Source organism: Callorhinchus milii, unplaced genomic scaffold (genome assembly GCF_018977255.1).
Source record: "Callorhinchus milii isolate IMCB2004 unplaced genomic scaffold, IMCB_Cmil_1.0 Scaffold24, whole genome shotgun sequence".
Classification (NCBI taxonomy): domain Eukaryota; kingdom Metazoa; phylum Chordata; class Chondrichthyes; order Chimaeriformes; family Callorhinchidae; genus Callorhinchus; species Callorhinchus milii.
Window position 1 is genome coordinate 4,538,826 of NW_024704765.1, and position 19,592 is coordinate 4,558,417.

The 19,592-nt window shown below is 41.0% G+C and overlaps 1 protein-coding gene across 5 annotated transcripts in view; it reads right to left on the minus strand.

The window, feature by feature from the left end:
• The window catches only part of kcnab2a (potassium voltage-gated channel subfamily A regulatory beta subunit 2a), an 80,717-nt gene that overhangs the window by 59,194 nt on the left and 1,931 nt on the right, over positions 1 to 19,592 (minus strand). Inside the window, exon 2 of one of the 5 annotated variants that reach the window (XM_042343534.1) lies at positions 16,778 to 16,849. The gene's annotated coding sequence lies outside the window, so the exon portion shown is untranslated. Of the gene's footprint in view, positions 1 to 12,358; positions 12,436 to 12,799; positions 12,846 to 16,777; positions 16,850 to 19,592 lie in introns of those variants that run through there. The other 4 variants (XM_007897886.2, XM_042343531.1, XM_042343533.1 and 1 more) reach the window with 4 other exon arrangements.

A 19,592-nucleotide genomic window follows, 5' to 3' on the forward strand; every position in this document is an offset into this window, starting at 1 on the left:
ATTTACTTTACAGTGTATGCTGTGAAGCGCTTTGAGACATGTTGAAGATGTGATAAGACACAAGATCAAATGCAGGAATTATTATTATTATTCAATCACCAATTCAGCCTTTCAGTCCTGCAGCATTTATTTATTTTTAATCCCGTACACTTTGAATAAAATATATCACACCTCAGTTTAGCTTCAAATTAGCTGAATTCACAACTGCACAAATCTTCAATGTTAATGTGTACTTTCTCAAAATGGGAGATATTTTAAACTTCCTCACGGACAATCCGTATGGAGAGATTTGATCCCAAACTGCAAGCAGGAAAATTCAGTTCCAAAGGGGATTGTTTCACAGTCTCTTTTGTCCCTTTCTCAAAATCCCCCCAGACTACTCTAAGAGCAAAAGCATGTAAGGACACTTATTCTCTGAGGCACACATCATCACACGGAAGCCTCAACCTTTATCCAGTCTTTTCAACCGTAAAGCTGATTACATGAGACAGCAGAGCTACGCAATATAAGGTTGCAAATCACAAGTTATTTGGAGAGCTCTAATAGATGAGCAGCTAATGCAATTGGTCATCTGCAGTCACGCTACCAGGTGTTAGTAAATGCTGACTGGCTGCAAAGTTCCTGCATGTTATTCTCTGTGTATCAATCATTTCAAGACTTTCTTCCAATTTCAAAGTCACCAAAGTAAGGAAAGGACGGGGTTCTGGGGTAGGAATCTTCTCAGCACGTTGTGCAAGGAATAGCCAGCTGTGCACAGCCCAAAGGATTTGTCAGAGTGATTGGTATGGAGAAAGTGAGACTACGGCAGAGAATGAGAGCTTTACAAATGAGAAAATCCTCCAGATTCTTCTGCAGTGCCAAACCAGAATGGCATTTCACTTTAACCTTGTCAAAACCAATTTAATTTCCATGCAAGAATGGTCCAAACAAAAGATATCTGAGCGCGATATGGTAAACATCCACACAAGTGGGGCATACTGATAAATTTATGGATAAATCACGTTTCATTCATTTCACACAAAGCCCTAACGAGTTTCACAACGCCCCAGACCCGCTCTACCCTTTAGGGCTGTGATAAACATGGGCTTGAAATCACTGCTGAGCTGGGTTTCAGCGATGACATTGATTACTGCAGACTAACAGTAGACAAGACACTGCTTATCGCTTTTCCAGGGGGTAATAATGCCTTCAAAATATATTTCTTAAAATAATAATTTGGTCGCTTAATCCACCACTACGTGTGGGACACTGCTGTGCACAATTGGCTTCCGCGTTTCACCCACAAAATACAGTCACTGCACTTTACAGTATATTCTGTGAAGCGCTTTGAAACGTTTCGAAGATGTGATAAGACGCTACATCGAACACAAACCAGTGCAATAGAAACCAAATTGTACTTACTGTGGGTTACACACACATATGCATCACTGTTAAAAAAAAGTTCCCTGCAAGTGGGAGCATCCATTTGGATGTGCTCACTGGTCTGTTGCTCAATGCACTGGTCTCAGTCAAACAGCCTACTGTTCATTTCAAGATCCTGGAACCTTGCCTTTTCTTTCAGTGAAACTGTCAGTGGTTATGTCCAGCACTTACTTACATAGTCCCTTAGGAGAAATGGAATCTATTTCAGACTCTTGGTGCTGCTCAGCCCTTTAGCTTGAGCCAATACATGGCCTTGCACCTCTGAGAAAGGGAATAGGCGTTTTGAATTACGAGGACACAATTCGATTGACTGATGATACACACAGGTTTGACAGCCAATCTCATACCTTAATAAACACTAAATAACTGTACTTTGTAATTGCCCGGTTGTGCAACTTGTAGAATCTATTAATAAAGTTTAATTCTAAAACTTCCAATTCAGCACAAACTTTTCAGAATTCCCTATTCATTAACCTTCGGAATTACCATAAAAGTAGCCACTATTTCTAAAATTCTTAAGGAGCTTCGTAATTTTATCTTGGTTATTCCCAAAGGCCAACAGAATTCATATTCATTATAACACATAAGTTATGTTATAAAGAACATAAATAAGAAAGGCAATAATAGGGTTGAACAGGTTGCAGTTTTACACAGTATTCTTCGATAAGGAAATCAGATGTACATTACACCTGCGTCTCCATTAAGACAGAACCTACTTTCAGAGCAGAGTTCCTGTGGGTTGATAGCTATTAACATGTAGTTACGATAATAATCCTTGACTCTGATATAGGCTTATCACGTCTTTGAGACGTCTCAAAGCGCTTCACAGAATATATTGTAAAGTGGATTGACTGTATTTTGAGGGTGAAACTCGGCAGCCAATTACGCAGAGCAGTGTTCCACAAACAGTCGTGGATTGAGTGACCAATTTATTAGTATTTTTTAAAGGTATTATTATCCCGGAAAAGCGATCCGCCAATCGACTAACAACCGGGTTCCTACTTGCTGCAAGGTAAACAGAGGCATGTGGAGTAATAAAACTTGCCCAACATTTCGCCCTGCCGGGAATCAAACCCAGGTCTCTTGCCTGAAGGTGAGTCCTACAACCACTGAGCTGCCGATTCAAGATGATGCAATCAAGTGAATCGTGGGATCTCTCACTTAGAGCCTGCTAGGTACATTATGCACTGGCTGCAAACACTTGTGTAGAAACCCCCTGAATGATTCAATTTAGTTAATGAATTGAGGAAAATAATTTTATACTGTAAAATTAACCAATCAGTTTGATTAGTTAATTTCATAATTTGCTATACTTTCTGGATTTCCCACAATTCGCTCCTAATCATGCTCCACGCAAAATAGGTCGCACAGTAATAAATTCTGTCAAACATGGAAACCTGGAGAGCAAAAGAGAAATGGCCCAAAAATACAATGTCAGCCGTGACCACTTCTAAAAGTAACCACATATAAAAGAATTCTGCACAATCCAATGAAATGATTGCACGGTAAAGAGGCCTGTGTGTAACCTTCACTTCAGCTTCAGATCCATTTCACACTCTCTTTACTTCTGGGACTTCTTCACAGCGCAGAACTAAGAGGAAAGAAAATCCTTTTTCTGCCAATTCAAGATGATGTAATTAAGTCAATCATCCTTTTAGTTGCTCTTTTTTAAGGAGTGGATCAATAGAATTAACTTGTCCTTCAGCCTAATGCACATTATCAATTTCAAGTTTTAAACATCAGTCAAAAGTTTAATGTAAGCAGAATCTACTGTGCACATTCACTACGAAATTTTGGCTTGCGCAAATCGGGGAAATTGGGGATACACCATATTAACCGAAAGCTAAACGACTCCTAAACATTACCCAACTCGCTACTTACACCAAATAGATAGACGGTCAGACATTGAAGAATTCAAAGGGAGGAGAGGGGGCAGAAAGGGGGAATCTTTTTCTATCTCGTGCCTATATCTGAACATTTCAAGTCACAGCTTGAAATCAGGGCTGGTAAATCCTACTCATCAAACAGCATGGGAAAGATTATCCTTTACTCTCAAGCTCAAAAAGAAAGCGACAGACCAGCTTGTGACAATGTGACAATCCTTTAAACCCTTTGTTTCCTTCTCTATTTCCTTATCGCGTAAGATGTCTTGTGGCTGCTTGCAGCTCTGCCCTACTGCTGAGCTTCTGATCTGCATCAAAGCTGTAGCTCCCTAAACTGAAAGGAATAGACACAACGTGCATTTTACGTACCGAGTGTTGACTTCCACATTTTGTGGAAGTTTCTGGCTCTCTGACTGGCAAAGGCAAAGGGCAAAGGATCGATATCGAGGACTAACTTATTCCCCACTTTTCAATCTTTGCAGAAACAAAATACGTTTTGAAAATGAATCAATTTGAATTTTTTTTTTTGGGGGGGGGGGGGCGAGCCAGGTGTCTGACAAGGGTGGAAACCCTTTACCAAGTTTAAGAGTATCCAAAACAAGCTGAAAACTCCACGCATCTCACTACACATGGAAATTCTAGAGAAAGATTGTTGGAATGGTATGCGCACTCTCTCCCTGGAGGGACACATCCCGCTTACCTAACTCCGGAAAGCATTAGGTTGCGGGTTGGCAGGAGCTAAGACTTGGGGACCCCAGAGTGTACGGTGGGGTAACCGCTGGAGTCTAAACAACTGCAGCAAATCCACTGCTTTTTATTTTTAAAGGCGCTCACAAGGATGGAGAGCAACACATTGTACGCTCAATGGCACAGGGAATTATCCAGATACAATCAAATATTATAACTGCAAAGAACTCAAGCACATAGTATACCAGGAAAATTGCCTATCACTCTCAACCTTATGTTTCCAATCAGTATATTTTGCGAAGAGCTTTGAGACGTCTCAAAGACATTATATCAAATGCAAGGATAATTATTATTTAGTGGGATCAGGGTTCTGGGGAGTGGGGAAGGGGAAAAAAAGACGAAGGAGATAATTCTTTACTGGAGGTCATAAGGCTCCACAGCTTTAAATAAATGTTAAATTCATGCAGTTGATCATAAAGCATATTCTCAACAAGTGCTAGTCTTGAACCTTTTAAGTTTTCACAAAACATTACTGACGGCAACAAGGCCAAACAGTGAACAATCTCAATTCCGCTGCAACAGTAAAATAATGCGCCATGGTCTTTATACAAGACTGCCCCCCCCAGCCCCACCCCCCCAAGAATACAGGTCTCATCAGGTTTAAATTAAAAGACTTCTGGAGAATTTTACAGATAAATAGACAGAATAAAGCAAAGACTTAACTGGTACCAGTCCTGATTTATACTGCACGATTAGCAGCGGATTTGTCAGCAATTCAACATCAAAGGTAAATCACTCAGCGGAGGTGAGGGTTTGAATCACTCCGGAGCCATCTGGAGGAGACTGAGTCAGGATAATATGTTTTACTTTAGACCTGCCTCAAGGGGATTGAGGAGATGCTGCTTAGCCCTAGTCAGAAGTGCAAACTCCCCAAGGTGCAACTGTTGTCACATAACCTCACGGACGTGAAATAAATTTTGTGCTCCTGAAATAACAACATTTTCCACTCGCCGCTCGTCGGCCACATCTGCAGTACAAATAGCTAACAAACATCTTCGAGAGGCAGCATCTCATCACACTGTCTAATATTGTGTAATGCGCACTATATAATGCAGCTTATTGCAGGTGGAGGGGGGGGGGGATAAGGGGGGAAAAGAGAGAAAGAGGAACCTAAAATACTCAAGCCTGGCTCAAACAGAACCTGTTCTGGTGCGCTCAATTACGCTCGAGCTTTGAGTAACTTTTACATCACTGGAACAGAACCCAACTGGATTATTAATTAATAATTTGCTAAAAAAACTGAGATAATACACTTGCTCTGGCTCCCTTGCACCCTCCGTTAGTTCAAAGCTCGCCTCAAAACAAACTTTAAGAAGGACCGTGCTTTCAATAATCTTTACCCTCCCCACCCCTCTTGGCTCCCACCTGCATCATTGTCAAGCACTTTGAGGCATTGTCCCAGCATGATATTTCATTTAAAAAAGAATTCCATCCCAATAAAGTACATAATGAAGTATGGCACTACCATCAGTCAGATTATCCATAGTCCTTCGGATTTTTAATGTTACATTTCCCTTGACCGTGGCCTTCAATTTTCCCGTCCCTACTGATGTGCAAGCTCTTTCAACTCGGAATAAAAACAACAACAACAAAATTACATTTGTAAAGCGCCATTCATTTCGGGAGGACGTCCCAAGGAGGGTCTTGAGTTATGCCTTGACGGAAGTCAAGTTACGACTTCTCACAGCAGGTCTCAGCTGGTCACACACTCACCTCTTGAGTCAGAAAGTTGTTGGTTCAAGCCACACCTCAGGTCTTTGAGCTCACAGTTCAGGCTCACACTCCAGTGCGGTGAACACTGCATTGTCAGAGATACCATCCTTCGAGTAAAACATCAAACTAAGTTCTGGTCTATTAAGGTGGTTGTTAAAGATCCCATGGCACTATTCAAATTATTACTCATAGCATCTCATATCCATACATCAGTAAGGAAGCTTGCAGACTGAATGCCAAGGTCAATGACATTATATTTACGATGAAGATTATTACTATTTGAATGTAGATAACCTTTGATTATTCTTACAAGATTGTTTCATGTGTACTAAATTAATATTGATTTGATGACATAGAAAGCTTTACCACTATATTAAATCCATTTTTTATTTAAATTGAAGGACAGGGAACTGGTGATACACACTTAATGACCTAACTAATGGAATGACTTCAGATTTCCCTTAATAAATGAATAAGAGAATGTAAATAACCTTCAGAGAAACAAGTTCTGTATATTGTGATACTGACTAGTATAGTGATTATGAAAGCAAAATGAAAAGTTTCTCTTTTTGTAGGACAAATTATATGTAGTTAGAACTGTCAGTGAGGTATGCAGCAACAGATAAGGTGATATCTCAGTTAAAGCCAGACAAAACAGATGCAGGTAAATCTTCTGCTGTGTAGAAAACTCGAAAACAAGGGCTGTAGCTTCAAAATAGGGACATCAAAAGCAAACGGAAAATGTAGGTTTTTTTAAGTATAAGGGTAAAAAGGGTAAGTGGGACAGACGACCAGGTGGTGGAAGAAGTAACTATAAAGGGTTTCATGAGGTTTCTAGACAAGTTAGTGAAAAGTAAGGGATCCATATTTATCTGTAGATTCTGTACTGCCATTTTATCCACATCCCTACAACCGACAGGCCCTGCCCCAAGACCAGTGGCTGAGCTATTTTAGGGCAATCAGAAATTGGCAGTTCGTATGGTCAAAAAAACATTAAATTCATTCAAATTTAAGACAAATCTAAACTAATTTACACAAAGCATATCATCACACAGAGGACCAGCTGAAAGTGAGCTCACATATAAAATGCAATTGATAGTGAAATAATATCAAACTTCCAATTCACTTACTGTGCAGTGAAATGGAATTAAATTTCATTTACAATAAAATTACTACCCACTTCTAGTGAATATCAGAACATTAAAAGGAAGCAGTCCATAAAGGACAGCAGAACCTAGTGCTTTCAAGTCACATGCAGCCAGTCTCTGCACATGGGCCTACTTGCTCAACTTTCTGACTCACAACCAAAAGCACAACATGTTTAGATCAAGAGGAATTATCAAGACTCCAACAGTTGAGTCGTGTCATATAAGTGAACGTGCTGTTTCTTCAAACCATTATCACCGAGTCAAGTGGCCTTGACATGATAATAACAATCCTTGCCTTTGATACAGCTCCTTATTGGGTGTGCGAGACGTCTCAAAGTGCTTCAGAGAATATACTGTAAAGTGAATTGACTGTATAATTTGTGGTAGCCAATTGCGCACAGCAGTGTTCCACAAACAGTCGGAGATATGAATGACCAAATTATTTTGCATATGTCCTGTTCTGGGCTGGTGCTTCCTCAGGGGTCGGGAAAAGTGGAATTGAACCCAGGTTCTCTTCACTTGCGACTTGGTGCTCTAACCGCTAAGTTACAGGACTCCACGAGTGGTGTCTAATTTGCAAAAGAATTTGTAATTAGCAGATATTACAAGTCATGGGAGCTCCACGAGGACGCCGAGCTCCACTCTCCCTTAGTCACTGGCAGCTTCTTTAGTTCTGAATCTGCATTATAGAGATCGGCTTCTGGGCAAAGTGCCAGGGAACGCCCTGGTACCTGCAGAATTCAGTGCCTACAAACCCTTTTGCAAATGTCCCATTTTCCTCCCTACTGCTGGAGTAGCACTGCATTCTGGAATTCTTATTCAGGGAGAGCACTTTAACATGCTATTCCGAGAGATGAAATTGTCCGTAAACTGTACAGATGGTCCATCACTCAGCACTCTGAATACTGCAATGCTATACACTCCATGTGCTACGACCTGCTTGTAAAAGTGTTGTATTCTGAATAAATGAACTGTTTTAATTTAGATTCAGTTGTGATATTACCATTAAATCAATTCAGGTACAAGTATAAATACATGATTAAGTTCTTAGATGTCATTAAATGCACTCAAGCAGAGATAAGAGTTATACTCAAATGCACCTCCTTGATCAACTCTAAAGGCTTCCACCTAAATGATACCAAATATCCCTAATCAGCACTCAACTACTTCATCCTTGTCCAGTTGTTTTGCATGAGATTTGAACACAATGCATAATATGGGGAGGAATCCATCTACTTTTCATATCCCTACATGTCCTCACACCTTCTTACCTATTTGATCTGCTTACACCCAACTCCACCACCCGCTGCCTCTGTTCAGGTGGCTCCAGTCTCCTGTTTGTCCCATGTCCCCTCAGCTCCACCAACGGTGGTCATGCTTTCAACCACTACACCCCGAACCTCTGGAGCTCTCTCCCTCAAACCCTTTGCCGTGCCCCCTCCCTACTTTCAAATTTTAAAGACCTTCCTTTTTAATCGTGCTTATGGTCACCTCCCACCTCCCTCTGGCTCGGTGTCAGGCTCCACCAGTGTCAACCGCTCCGGGACCAAATTATTTTGCATCGGTCCTGTTCTGGGCTGGTGCTTCCCCAGGGACTGGGAAAAGTGGAATTTAACCCAGGTTCTCTTCACTTGCAAGGTGGTGCTCTAACTGCTAAGCTACAGGACTCTAGGAGTGGTGCATAATTTGCAAAAGGATTTATAAATAGCACACCTCGCATGAATAGCACTACCTCACATGAAGGCCACTAGATAAATGCAAGTTGTTGTGTATCTTTTTGCTATATTCTCCCAATGAATATGAATAATAATGATCCTTGAATAGCACTCTTCATGTCTCGTAGATATCTCAAAGCACTTCACAGAATATACTGTAAAACGAATTGCTGTATATTGTGGGCGAATCGCAATAGCCAATTGCGCACAGCAGTGTCCCAACAAACAGTCGCGAATTGAGCGACCAAATTATTATTATTTTTTTTTTGAGGGATTATTATCAGGCGTTTGGAGTAAGGAAACTTGTCCAATGTTTCACCCTGCCAAGAATTGAAGCCAAGTCACTCGCTTGCGAGGCGAATGCTCTAACCACTAAGCTACAGGACTCCACTCCACTTCTGGGCAAAGTTTAAGCATGGTTTAATCTGTAATTAACCCGTGTTCACTGGCTAAATCACACCAGATTGTGTATTTTCAGGAGAGATTGTAGAGTAGCTTAGTGGTTAGAGCACTAACCTCTGAAGCAAGAGGACCTGGGTTCGATCCCCGGGCAGGGCGAAACATTGGACAAGTTTGCTTACTCCACGCGCCTTTGCTTACTAGCAGTAAGTGGAACTTGTTTGTTAGTTGAATGGCGAATTGCTTTTTCGGGGGTAATAATCTCCTTAAAAAAATAGTAATAATAATTTGGTCACTCAATGCACGACTATGTGCGTTTCGCCCACAAATATACGGTCAATTCACCTTACAGCATATTCTGTGAAGCGCTTTGAGACGTCTAGAAGACGTGAAAAGTGCTATATCAAATGGAAGGATTATTATTATTGTTTGTGGGACACTGTTGTGCTACTGAGTTTCGCCAACAAAATATACTGTCAATATACTATTATAATGGAATTCCCTATTGTAACAACAATAAAAAGATTGCCACCATCAGCAATCAGTGTGTGACAGCCACTAGCTACTGACCACAAGGCCGCTGCTGTAGGATTGGCCAGCATGAAGGTCTATCACACCTGCCTTGCAGCTGTAGGGAACAATACACACTTGACATAATACACACAGATACTTGACAAGTACAATAAAATATCTGCCAAAGTGAAGCTCATCTTTCTCCTTTAGGTCACTGGTGTAACATTATCATCACTTCATGACCAATCAATGGACCAACAACAGATGCGACACTACCATGGGTGGCGATTTCAATCCATTTACTGCTTGTTGAATGAACAGCACGTGTGCACATTCTGGGTGTACTTAGGAAAATAGGAACAGGAGTAGGTCATTCAGGCCCTCAAACCCGTTCCACCATTATATTTCATTCCACCACTGGCTTCCCATCACACAGAGGATACAGTTCAAGATCGTGATTCTGACCTTCAAAGCCCTCCATGGCCTTGCTCTCCCCTACCTCTGAGATCTCCTAACCCTCCGGCCCACTCTCTCCTCTCAGTGGGCTCCGGCTTGCTTCACGCCCTCAGCCTCTTCCACTATTGGCGGGCGTGCCTTCAGTCACTCTGCCCCGACTATCTGGAACGCCATCCCGCAGTCCCTCTCCCTCGGCCCCTCCTTTGCGTCCTTCAAGACCCATCTCAAGACCCTGGCCTTCGATCACCCTCCTTTCCCCCCACCCTCCACGAAACAAATCACCAGCTCAGGTCCGAAACACTGATCGTCCAGCACCTTGGGATGTCCTCACAACGTGAAAGGCGCTATACAAATATAATTTTGTTGGTGTTATAATAGATCAAGGCTGATCTGTACCTCAACTCCAATTACCCACCCTTGCCCCATATTCCTTGATATCCTGACCTAACAAATATCTATCTACCTCAGTCTTGAAAGCTTGAATGGATCCAGCATCTTCAGCCCTTTGGGGGAGAGTTCTAGATTTACTTTAGGGTTTACTTAGCCACAACTGAAGACTACTACTGCTGTGTTTGGAGGGAGAGCCCATTCCATTGAAATGATTGCTGACATCGCGCCAGCTCCTGCAGATGGACACACTGAATCTGTTGGGGATCAGGTCCCAGGTTTCTCAGTAACAGTTTCCAATCAACACATGTGGACTGGAAACAAGTCATACCCTGGGTTTAAGGTGATATGTGTAGCACTTCACCAAATGATTAATTGAACTTCACAAATAGTAGATAGCAGAGGAAAAACGCATCATTCCCAGATGCTCAGCTGTCGTTTTCTTCACGCAAAATTCCTCGATTTAAAGGCCGTAACAGCGTACACTGGCAAACACTCTGAGACCAGACAGGAAGTTGGTTATAAATTAATTTTAAAGTACACGATAAATCTATGGGTACCAAGCCTGCAAGATTTTGTTTGCACTCATGGGCCGAAGATAGCTCCAGACCATAGTCAGCTAGCACACTTCTGGAAAAGAACATATTCTAAATGCATCCCTGTGGCTGAACCTGTGTGTATTACATTATAATAATCCTTGCATTTGATATAGCGCTTTTCACGTCGGGAGGACGTCCCAAAGCGCTTCACAGAACACACTGTAAAGTGAATTGACTGTATATTTGTGGGCACTGATGCAATACACAGGATAAGTGCTCTGGGAAACTCCTCTGCGTTTGGGGTGCAGTATAAATGCAAGTTGTTGCATATATATATATATATATAGAGAGAGAGAGAGAGAGAGAGAGAGAGGGATTAAGCAATATGGGGATAGGGCAGGTAAATGGAATTAGGTTAGAAGATCAGCCATGATCTTATTAATGGCAGGGCAGGCTCGAGGGGCTGAATGGCCTACTCCTGCTCCTACGTCTTATTATGGTCTTATGTTAAAAATGTTTAAAAAAAAGCCTACATTGAAGTGAAAACTCAAATCTATAGCTCAAGCCAATTTCTGGGCCAAGCAGCCTTTGTGATTACAGTGTTTCATCTGGGGGAAGGCTCGATCCACAAGAGGCACACCTCCTACACCAGTGCGAGCAGCGCTGGCGCACAACATCATCACTCGCTCACCACTCTGACTGGTGAAGGAAGCAGCATAGAGTCTATTGGTTTAAAAAATCAGGGAAAATTTAATAAACCGACATTTACGTAAAGCTTAAAAAAGACAAAATCCTTTGGTACGGAATGCGGAATTCAAATATTACACAGCTACCGACCACCAAATCGTGGGTTGAGAATGCTTACTAACACAGAGCTAAAATTATTCATCGGGCCGATTGAGTAAATTAATCTTTGCAGTGAAATATTTTACTGCAGGACAGCCACAGGACAGAGTGCAATGCTACACCAGCAACAATCTGTCCAATTATTTACAAAGAACAACTCCTGTTTAAGTATGCGGTGCACCATGCAAATTAATCTCATTTGTAAAGATCTTTAATTGATTTTTTTTCCCCCTCTTAATTGAATACGTTTTGAACACTCCTCAGCATGTCAGGTAGGAATCTTACTGGAAGATAAATAATAAAAGCTTCCATGCAACTAGGTCACAAAATAGCATTAAATACGGTAGAGCAAAGTAAAAGATTTCAGGGACAGACCATCTGGAATGAGAATACTGTCTCTGCTCTAATCTACATCAACACCTGGCTCTGCAGCAAAACAGAAGGCAGAACGTGCTTGACACTGCTTATGCTGCACTGCATCCATTTCAGCGGGAGCAAACTCAAAGCAAGAGGTTGTTCTCTCCCCTGCATTAAACAAGGCTCAGAAAAGCTTCCAAGGGCATGACAACCCACCGCGGTGCAAGTCTTACCTTCTTCACAACAGAATGTATGGTCTCAATTTCAGTTGGGAAGGTTATCCCTGCCTCATAAGTACCGAGGATCAAGAACACAAAAACAAAAAAAAGAACAGAGGCTATGGTTTTGGAAGAGATAGAAAGACAAGGAGAAAAGAGAGAAACAGACAGAAACACAGATAGGAGAGAAAGGGAGAAAAACAGAGGGAGACTAGACTATTAAAACGCAAGATACAGCCTCCTGTTCAGTCTAGCACAGTCAGCAGGGAAGGAGGATGAACACAAGCACTTCACAGGTTCTGTGCCCCCTCCCNAAAAAATCAGCTGAGTGTTACTGCTCGAATGAAATCCATTTAAAACATACGTGGGGGTGGGTGTCTTTTACTGCAGCAAAAGCATCTTACACTCCATCTGAATCCTGACTCGGCAAGTTTACATCTGCAAGAAGCTCCCTACCTGTGCTTGTTTTTCCCTGCTCTGCTCTGAAAACTGGAAGCTCCCCCATAGCTCCAACCCTAGCTAGTGATTAAAGGGGGCAGTCTTTAATTAACACTTTCATCATTTCAGAAAAGAGACGTTCTCTCTGGATACTTAACATTTAAATACAGTATCTATAAAAAGAATGTGGCATGAAACGATGACATTGGTCACAGTAGCTATGGGAAGTTGTGGACTTCAGCCAGTAGATTTATAATCTAAGCCACACGCCTCCTCATTTATTGTCCACTAACCATATTATGACAAATTATTTTTAAAATTTTGGCACTGTGCCAGATATAGCAGGTTATTTATAACTTTTTCCTACTCCCATGTTGCCTTAAATTGTACTTTTAAATGTCAGATATCCCTCAATGGGGCTGAAGACACAGTATGCATGTATACCTGTGTTGCTATTCTTAAGTGAAAATATGGAGAAGTGCCTTGGTGCCTTATGTCTCCCACGTCCCTCCCAAAGGAAAATAAGCAGACTGTATTTGATTTATTTCTCTAGATCGGAACACAATGGATTTTTTTATTACATATGCTATCAGCAGCAAATTCACTAATATTGCAATTGCAACGCACCATAAATTACATGGTCAATCAAAATTCAATGCGTACCACACTACCTTTCGATTATATGTTCCAGCAATGCCAATAAACAATGCCCTCCTTCCCACCTTGATAAGCAGCAAAAATTATGAGGACAGACAAAAACATAATGGGGTCAATGAGGCTTTAAACTGATAGCGAATCCTCTCAGCACTGAAAGCTGAGTGTTTTCTAAACATAGTGGGAGAGGAACTCAGGAATATGCTGCCAAGAGGGAACAATCAAGGGGCTCGAACAACACCATCAATGAAAGAGCAAAGCTTGAACGACATACGAACAACTGAACCCCATAAACTGTACCCAAAGGCATATCACTCCTCACAGCACAAACAAGACGAGAATTTTTCTTTTTTAAAAAAAAGTAAAGGTATTCATGTGAGGAACCACCACAACAACTTGCATTTACAACTTGCCCTTCACGCGGGTTAGACATCTTGGACCAGCTCCCAACCTGACATTATAAGTCGCTCAGAGACCTTATTCTACATGAAGGTGCTACATAAATGCAAGTTGTTGATACCTATTTTATTCCATTGTGAAAGTTAATTTTCTCCAATCTTCCAATTCTTCAGATCTCTGGTAAATTCATACCCACGAAAGCTCCAAGGCAGCTTTCTCGGGTTTCTCTCAATCTTCCACATTCTGCCACCTCGGGAAGTCTTTGTTGGCAAAGTTTCACTAACCCTAATCCGCCAATCAACTAACAATCCTACTTACTGCTATGTAAACAGAGGGATGTGGGGTTAAGGAAACTTGCCTAATGTTTCGCCTTACCGGGAATTAAATCGAACACAGGTCCTCTTGCACCAGGCGAGTGCTCTAACCACTAAGCTGCAGGACTCCACTGAAAACACATGCTTTTTATCTATCTTGACATTGTATATAAGTGTTTTTTTTTAAAGAAGTCTCAATAATTTTCAGAAATTCTTTTTGAAAAAGTCCCTCTCCTCAGGGAAAAGGCTTATCGATTCATCATTCTGTGCAGCATCTGCCTTCTACCTGCTGGCTAAGCAGCAATCACTACCGGCGTTGTGTGACTGTATATGTCCTTGACCCATGCACCTGCTACTTTCAGCTAAAGCTCTGTGGGTACGTCTAAGTGTGCGCGTGTAGTGTGTGTGTGTGCGCGCGCGCGTGTGGGATCACAAGTGACAGTTTTACCATGAGCAAAGGTGCAGCCTACAATAAGAGACAAAAGGCCAAAATCGAATGAGAACTATACATTTTTCGAAGAGCATGAATTCTGGAAAGTTGTACACTACATTACATCTGATAATAATACAATGCTTCAGGAATTGCAATGATAGGCTTGCAATGGCAGAAAGCCAAAACTCAGAGCCAAAGGTTAGTCATGAAGGGTACACAGAGTGTATCAAAGTACCAACAACAGGCAGTAAGTTCCACTCTGAGAACAACTGTGTATGTTAACACATCTTCCTAATTAGGATTAGCCTCTATTTTTCAAATTCCTTCGAAGAAGTGGTGCTTACTCTCTGTGCTTCTAATTCCTTGACCAGTATAGCCTTAAATTCAGGAACTTAGGTCATCCCTAATCAGTAGAGATATTTAAAAGAAAGACAGAGTCTTGAGTTGTAAAGGTATTAAGAGGTACGGTGAAAGGGCAATACGATGGGATTAAGATAATATCTGGTAGAATAGGCTGGATGGGCTGAATGGCATCCTCATGTTCCAGTTTCCTATGTTCCAACAAATACACAACCATGTTAACCTCCAGTCATCAATTTCTCCCTCATGGAAAAGTACGCTGTCCAATATTACAATGCAAATAAAGAGATTACCATCATGAAACGACATGACAAGGTACAAAAGATGGTACACTATAGGCTCACTGCTCTAATCACTTTTAAGTAAGGTTGCATTTTCATCAACATAAAGTACATTGCCCAAAGCTGCAGATTAAATTGAATAGATTGGGACATCCTAAATTCACAAACACATGAAACAGTCATTTTCATCACCGAAGGATGTGATTCAGAACATCATATCTACATTAACGCTCAAGCAATAAGTCCCATGCCCGTTAATGTTTTGCCTGGTTCAGTAATTATCCAGTCACATTTTGGATGATTATATTGATCAGGGCTTCAATAATAAATAATAATCCTTGCATTTCACATCTTCTAGACGTCTCAAAGACCTTCGCAGAATATATTGTAAAGTGAATTGCCTATATATTTCTGGGCGAAGAGTGGAAGCCAATTGCGCACATTAGTGTCCCACAAACAATTGTGGATTGAAATGACCAATTTTTTTTTTTTTTGAGGGATTATTATCAAAGGTGGGGAGTAAGGAAACTTGCCCAAGGTTTCGCCCTGCCGGGAATCAAAACCAGGTCTTTGGTTGCAGGGCGAGTGCTCTAAACCACTGAGCTACAGGAATACCCTGTAGTAATAAATATACAACCCATAAACACTAATCCTTTGTTGACACAAATAGATGTTGCAGCTACAAAGGATTCAGGAAAGCAACGTTCACATGATACGTTATACTAGTAAAACCCAAATAATGCCAGACCACATTAACATGTTGTCCACTGATAACAAGAGGAAGACTGATAAGACACTTAAAATCCCATGGTATCAATCATTAATTGCTCAATATTTCCTCATAACGTCCACTTCAAGGCTCTCAAGTCCATTCTCTTCAATGTTGGAATTGATCGTCCAATAATATCTCCATGAGTTCCAATCAATAACAATTCAACCCCTTATAAAACACATTATGGTAACTTGTGACTGGTTTACTCTGCTGAAAGTGAACCCATACTGTTTCCAGCAGCACAGTATGGAAATCTGCCATGGAAAGTATGTATATTTACCGCTCAATCGTAGTTACTGGAGGTAGCGAAGAGTTCTGAGCATGCAGACTGAGAACTCGTGCATAGCTTTGACCTAAGTGTTGTCTTTAACATTAACCTCATTTAATATTTTCTTTTTCTCATCCCACCCAGGTCTTCCTGACACACCCAACCGAGCAGCAAGTCTGCTCCTAGCCCCCACCTCTAGATTGATGGTCTTGAGCTGACCATCGTGAACTGTATGACAGTGGTCCAGGTGACTTGCATCTGCGATTGTTGCTGGGAATCTCAGGCCAGCAGTTCTGTATTCGTGCTCAATGACATGAATGAGACTAGGAACTGAAAACAAGCAACACAAATCCATCTGCATCAGGCGCTACCACACCCTTCTCACACATACTTTCCCTTCGATTATATTTGCTTCTCAAAACTTACAATTTGAGGCAATGATTAAATACATACTGTATTCAGATACATTATTCCCACAGGCAGTAATAGCAGATAAGATGAAAGACAGCACTTACAGTACAGTGTGAGCCTGTGGATCCTGGAAACGCTGCAATCAACTTCCTCCTCTCACACACCGTAATTTTAATCTAAAGAAAAGGAAGAAAATTTGAACAGAGCTGGTTAGAAAGGATTTTTTTACTCCGGTCCAATCATTAAAAGTTTCATCTGATTTTTGGTAAAACATGGTGTGGAAATGCAAGAATTTTTTTCACATTTACGAGATCCTAATTATTCAGCCACAGGGATGAGGAGTGTTTTTATGCTAATCCTTCATTACACACAACTGAAATCCACCGACCTCCTGAAAATGTAGCATATAATAATAATCCTTGCATTTGATATAGCGCTTATCACGTCTTCTAGAAGTCTCAAAGTGCTTCACAGAATATACTGTAAAGTGAATTGACTGTATATTTGTGGGTGAAACGCGGCAGCCAATTGCGCACAGCAGTATCTCACACACAGTTGTGGATTGAAGAGACCAATTTATTGTTGGTTTTTTTCCTTGAGGGATTATTATCAGGCGTGTGGAGTAAGGAAATTTGCCCAAGGTTTTGCCCTGCTAGGAATTGAACCCGGGTTTCTCTCTTGCGAGTGCTCTAACCATTGAGCTACAGGATTCTGATAAGACAGCATAATACAGTGACAGAGCCGTGATGATTTTTTTAAGCTTTGTGATTAATAAAAATCCACACAAAACCTCCTATGAAAATTCATTAGTCACCGCACAGGAAATGAAGCCTACTCTCGACACTTCCAGAAATATGCTTCACAGGGCACTGAAGGGTTTATGATCTGCTGAATGGATCTGGAGTACGAGTGGGTTTTATTTCCGCAAAGATGCCAAAAGAGAATTTCAGTAGATATTTTTGTGTCCGCCCACTTCAGCAAAAGCATGAAAGAATCTGCATATTTTAAGTCACCCAAACTTGACAATACAGCAGCCATTTAAGAAAACGGCAACATGCAGCATCTGAGAGTGATGGGATATGGGTTCACAATCATTTTTTTTGCCCAGCTGGGTACCTGACACAAGTGGAAACCCATCAACGTGCTTAAGAGTATGCAAACCAAACTCAGAATTCCATGCATCCCATCTACACATGGAAATCCTAGAGACAGATTGTTGGAATGGAATGCGCACTCTCTCCCGCTTACCTAATTCCAGAAAGTATTAGGCGCAGGTTGGCAAGAGCCAAGGTTTGGGTTCACATTCATGATTCCCCCACAATATGAGATTTACAACTGCACTGTTGGAGGTGCCATCCTTCAAAAGGATGTTAGAAGAGGAGAGTTTCTCACAATGTCCTGTACCTTCAACCTTCCATATTAATCATTCATTTACCTCATGGCTGTTTCTGCAACCTTGCTATGTGCGAAATGAGGTCGTGTTTGCCTACAAAAAACAACTTTTAGGTCACCCTGTTAGTTATTGCAAAGTAATAACATTTCCTTTCAGTTCTACTGCCTGTGGTGCAAGTTCCTTCAGTGACAAGGGTGTAAACATAATCTGCAGAATTCGCTACACAGCTGCAGGCTAACACATTGTACAAGTATTTTTCTCACCCTCGCCCAACCCAGATGAAAAGATTTTGCTCGAGTGACAGGGCCAAGACTTTGCTGGTCAGTTATTAGCTGCAGCAAATACAAGGATTATTATTATGTAATGTAAAATTCAATTTATTCAAATTTAAAAATAAATTAGATCCAATAAATTTTTAATGCTAATTGACAATTTCTTATTTCAAAGTCTGTGTCACAGCACTGCGTACTTTCTATAGACATTGGTGTGCACCACAGTGAGTTACTTCCAAAAATATTTCTAAATAATACAATAATATCCATTATTTCACATAACAATTTCCATTAGACTGCTCAGCTATGCAATTAGTTCATGCTGGTGGTCAAAACCAAAACCAAATCTATTGAACAGCGTCCACTTAAAGAGTTATAGAATCCCTGTCTATCAGTTTTTATTTGGTATGAAAACCTGCAGAACAAACGCTCGGTAAAATTCACTTACCTTGCCAGACGTTCAATGCAACATTTAATAGGAAACATTGACTAAATGTTATGAGAAGAGTTTTCCCTATTAGTCTTGCTATGACAAATGCACATACATCCAACTTTTTGTCCAGTGTCTCTGTCCACATTGATTTTACTGTGACCTTAGACTTCACACACTGACAGAAAGTTACTTGGAGTCATCCCTGTCTCATAAGTAGAAGGAAAACAATATTCTATTTATACAACAAGAGTAACAGCTCCCAGGAAGGCTCCCCTGATGGCCTAGTGGGTAAAGACACCACCATAATGCAGCACTAAACCTAACACAGCTCAAATACACATCTCTCCTGAGTAAATGGATTTCAGTCTGGACAGCAGTTGGTACTACAGTTGTACACTCAATGCTCTTGCTTTATGGGGAGAGAAAAAAAACAGCCAAGGTGATTGCTGATTTTTTAAATTTAAAAAATATTTTCTAATTAATGTTATGACTAATTTGCATAATTAATTTGCACCTGAGTCAGGTCTAGATTATTGGGGCAATTCAAATAACCTATTTGTTTTTCAACCTCAGATGCTGAGTATGGGATGCAAGAAAAGAAAGAAAATGAAAAATATGTTGTGGTCCCTGCAAATTTCTAGAATGCGAGCTGCAGCCTGAAGAGATTGTAGTAACTCAACAGTGGTCAACAGACCAAACTCTGTTGATGATCTATCAGTAAGCCAACAACCTCCCCACAAAATAACCCTCAAGACCACAAATACCTGGAACTAAACGTAAACTCACAAGCCGATGTGCACACACACACACCATCTCAATCA